This window comes from Elephantulus edwardii, unplaced genomic scaffold, assembly GCF_000299155.1.
Source record: "Elephantulus edwardii isolate Elephantulus edwardi_28Jun2011 unplaced genomic scaffold, EleEdw1.0 scaffold00044, whole genome shotgun sequence".
NCBI lineage: Eukaryota > Metazoa > Chordata > Mammalia > Macroscelidea > Macroscelididae > Elephantulus > Elephantulus edwardii.
This window is the reverse complement of record NW_006399794.1, coordinates 19,378,512-19,383,270: the sequence shown is the minus strand read 5'-3', so window position 1 is coordinate 19,383,270 and position 4,759 is coordinate 19,378,512. Positions and strand designations below refer to the sequence as shown.

Here is a 4,759-nt window from a genome sequence, read left to right as displayed (position 1 = left end):
CTTAGGAACATGCCTGCAGGGGTAATCACATTATCTCTTATCTGAGATGTTGACTGGTAGATCAAACATTAACTCGCAGACCTCAGCACAACACAAAGATGTTTTACAGCATCTTATGCTGTAAAAGTCTTATTGAGAGCTCTAAGAAACAAAGAGTTTCAGTAAATAACATTCCCTAAGGTCTGAGACCTTTGGTCACTCTCATTCATTAACATACTGCTTCCTGGAGTTGTTTACTGTAGAAGGGATGGTCAAGCCAAGATGAGTGGTCCTGCTGTTTTTACAATGTGTTGCTGATCCTGCTTTGCAGGTTAACCAGGCCCTGACAGTAGTGGACTGCAGAGTGGATCATTGTGATGCCAGCCACGGTGCTCATTTCTCTAGCACGACTAGGCTGTGTTTAACCATGAGGAGCCAAAGAGAAGCCTGTAGGCCCAGCCTCCAGACATCCCCTCACTCATCTTTCTCAAACAACGTGAGCTCTTGTAACAGAGCAAAACCCCGTGTGCCAATTACCACACGAGGAAGCCCTCTTCCCTCCTTCTTCAGCATCAAGACCATCTTGCTCCTTGTCTGGCTTCTCCTGTTTTCTTAGAGCAGCGAGAGCTCTTAGAACAAAGCAAAGCTTCAAATACAGATCAGCAGATAAGAGAGGACCCTTCTTCCATTCCTCATGGTCAAGACTGTGTAACTGCAGACCTCCCCTCTGACATTTTCCTTGAACAGCAAAGCTCTTTGAGCAAAGCCAAGCTGCATATGTAGATACCCGCTATTCCCCCTTTCCTCAAGATCAGGAATGTATAGCAGAGAAGGATCATCAGCATAAGCCGATGCCACACATTTCTGACTCCTTAAACACTGATGACAAGTTCAGTAAAATGGTCTCCCAGGCAGTCCACCTTCAAATAGAAAAGCTGTCTCTTGTGTCCGTATAACTCTTTCTCCCAAGGCTCCTTGCAAGGTAGATGGTGGAACTTTAGATAAGAGATGCACTTCACTGGGTCCTGTTTCTTCATCGAGGACTGGAGAGTATGATTCTGAACTGCAAACTGCTACTTGAAGATCATCACATCCGACCTCAAAGCCTAAAGCCTCACTCGACTATCAGGCCTTCCATTTTCCAGGTGAAGGTGGTAAGGACTTGAAGGTCCTACCTCAGCACAGGCAGACCCAAGTGAGCAAGTCAGATCTGGAAGGGTCTTTCCATCCCACGGGGATGCCAGTGTCTGCTGACAGACCACATTCCATTCAGAAAGTGTCTTCAGATGCAGTCACGCAAATAACAACAGAAGGTTCGGAAAAGACCTTGTTTACATCCGAGATTTTTATTAATGCCAAGGATCACAGTAATAAAATTGCAGGGTCTTCTCCTCATTGGCCATTCAAAACTCCTGACATACATCCTTCAGTCCAGCAGAAGATGACTACGCGGGATGACTACACAAGCTGAGCCTTCTCTGCTGCCATATAAACCTTCTGGAAGTACACAGATGTACTACGTCCCAGAGTTAAGAAAAACCCCACCTCCTGATTCCAAATCAGACACCACGCTCGAGAGCTCACACTCAGGATCCAATGATGCCATCGCCCCCGTCTTCCCAGTTCAGGTGCTCGGCACAAGAGACGAAGACCTCTCCGGTACAGTGAAAATCAAACATAAAGAATGGATCTACAGTAAAAGGGCAGTGACAAAACCACCCTGGTCAGTGGGTGAGAAGCCCTCTCAGAGAGACACTGCAGGACCCAGCAATGCCATTGTTGTAAGGAGGAAAGATGATGACCTCACAGACACAGGCATCAAACGTAAAGAGGGGCTTTCCAGCGAGAAGGCTGTGATGAGAGAGACCTGGCCAGTGGAGGAGCAGCCCAGTCACAAAGACACTGCAGTTCAAGTGACCCTCATCAGGGGTGAGAGCTTTTCAAACACGAAAATGAAGGAAGATCCATGTGAGAAGGTGCTGTTGGCTGTACCCACGTCGGTGGAGGAGGTGGACAGCGCAGTTTACATCACTGAAAATCTTCCAGATGTGAAAGCCTTTAAACAGAGAGAGGAGATCTTTAATAGGAGGACAGCGTGGACAGAAGAGAAAAAAATCCTTGTATGAAGATGCTGTGGAATCCAGTTGTCATGCAGGATTGGAAAATACTACCCATTCTGTCTTCCAGTCAGCCCAGTTTTACATTCATCATCCCGTCCACCTCCCAAGTGATGCAGACATTTTCCATGAATACTTGGAAGAGGGTGTTTTCATGAGGAAAAATTCCTTCCAGCATCACTCAGACAAACTTAAAGAACTCTCTTGTCTCCCTTCTCCTTGTCAAAATGCAGATAAGACAAAAGTAGATTATACGTGAATCGACAGTGAATCAATGTGAATTTGGGAAACAAAGAAAAGGGTGATTGTTGTTGTTGTTTAATGCCATCTATGAATGAACAGCCTAAGCACTGTTCGTAAATAGAGTTTCTGGAGGCAAACCATTTTGGAAGTGGATGCCACTCCTGCTTTCAGGCTTGATTTAGTCGGGAAGCTCCAGCCAACACTGTCCACCATGGGTGCCCATTACCACTATTGGCACATCACTGTCACAGGCTTCAGCATCACAGCAACCATGAGTTACCTCTGTACAGCAATGCACAGACCAGTGCTATACCACCTAGAAGAATGTTTGACAGGAAGACAATTTGAACCTGGCTGAGTGCCACACATGACAATCACCCACCTTCAGCTTGGTAGCATAGCTTCCTTTCCACTAAGGCGCCCTCCTGGTTTAAACCCTAGGCCCAGGCTGGCTAGCCTCACTCCAGGGACAGAGCAAACCTGCACGTCAAACACATTCCCCGAAAAGCAGTCAACTCCAAAAGCTTGCCAGGATTCCTGCACTCCCACCACCACGCTCCTGCCTTCTGGCAAGGAGAGCTTCCCACGAGCCTGGGAGGAGCCAGCCAAACCAGGAACAACATGAAAAGCGTAGCGATCATTTAAAATCCAATCAACAGGTCACTGATCTCAAAAGAGATCAGAGGTCTACCCCAGAGGCACCCACTCACGGCCCCACGACTCTGAACATACTGTGGAACAAGTATCAGGAGCGACAGAAGCTGCAGAAGCCGCCTGAGGACAGTGACAAGAAGGACCTGTCCCTGGTGGAGCAACTTGACCTATTGGCCAGCCTCCTTCAGAATCCAATCACATATTCCCTGCAGGTCTCAGAAAGCACGCCAGAGGACAGCAGGGAGGAGCACAGGGGCAAGGCATGGGGTAGGAGACAGCAGAAGCTGAAACATCAGACAAAAAAGAGATGTAAAGACCTAGAGAAACACCCTCAAAGCAGAGGAGACTCAAAAAGAAGCAGCGTGCTTTCTACACCTTACACTGCGAAGCCCAATCAGATTAAATCTGAGCATATTAAATTTAATAAATACTTTGTGAGAAAACAACCAGGTCTTCATTATGTAAGTAAAACTTCTTCAGACTCTCGGCCCTCAGAGGAGAGCGAACTGCTCACTGACACCACTACCAATATCTTCTCCACCACCACATACCCCATGGACTCGGAGTGTCTGACCCAGACTGACAGGGAGGTGGCCCTGAACGAGAGGAGCAGCTCCATTTCCACCATTGACACTGCACGTCTGATTCAGGCTTTCGGCCGCGAATGAGTGTGCGCGTCCCCCAGGCGGATCCGGCTGTACAGCACCAGCACCAACCCACAGAAGCAGCAGCTCCTGGAGAAGTGATGCAGGCACAACCAGAAAGCCACGAAGACGGGTCATTTCCACGTGACCACCGAGAACACCAGAAGGAGAAACATCCAGTTACATGGCTACAAATTCCGTCTGACGCTGTGACTGCCTTGTGCACGGACCTTTGTAGTTGAGTTTTGCACGCAAATGAAGGAGGAAGAAAAAGCCACTTGCCTTTTCCTCACTATCATATTTCTGACCCGCTGGAAAAGAGTGAGAAAGTGTAGCACCAAAAAAAAAAAAAAAAAGAAATAAAGAAAGATGTGGTAATATAAATATTAAAATATATTCACCGACCAGAAATTTAAACGAGTGAGAAATTGAGGCTTCTACCAACTTTTTCAAAGGAGCTCTGCTGGATTTGTGAGGAAGGAATTGTTCTACCAACCAAAAAGTACACAGTTCAAATCCACCAGCTGCTCCATGAAAATAAAAAGATGCAAAATCTTCTGTTAGATTTCTAATCCCTGAAAACATTCTGATTTAACAACTCAAAACAACAACAACAAATTTTTAGATTGAAATAGATTGAACATGCAAAAAAATGTATTAAAAATGATTGGTGAGTAGAATATAAAAGGTGGAAACAATTTACTATATCCAACAAGTTGAAAAAGAACAGCAAGAAAACCAGTCAACCTCAAAAAGAAATGGAATGATAAAAATTAAGGCAGAAATAAAATAGAAAAAGAAAACAAAACAAAACAAAACAAAAAAAACCCAAACCAAAAAACACAACAATTGAAGCAATCAACAAGACCAGGAGTTGGTTCTTTGAAAAGGTCAGTAAAATCAACAAGCCACTAGCAAAACTAACAAATGAAAAGAAATAAAAGATGCATATAATCCAAATAACAGATGAAAGGAGCAATGTCACAACATAACGAACTGAAATGAAAAGATTAACAATGGAATATTATATAAAACAATACTCAAATAAACATAAATAGTATACTTGTTGTTGTTGTTGTTGTTGTTATGTGCTATCGAGTCGTTTCCGACTCATAGCGACCC

The 4,759-nt window shown here is 44.9% G+C and overlaps 1 pseudogene; it reads left to right on the top strand.

Moving 5' to 3' along the window:
• LOC102847426 overlaps positions 1–3,850 on the top strand; it is a 7,590-nt pseudogene extending 3,740 nt beyond the window's left edge.
• Positions 3,851–4,759: the final 909 nt, after the last annotated feature.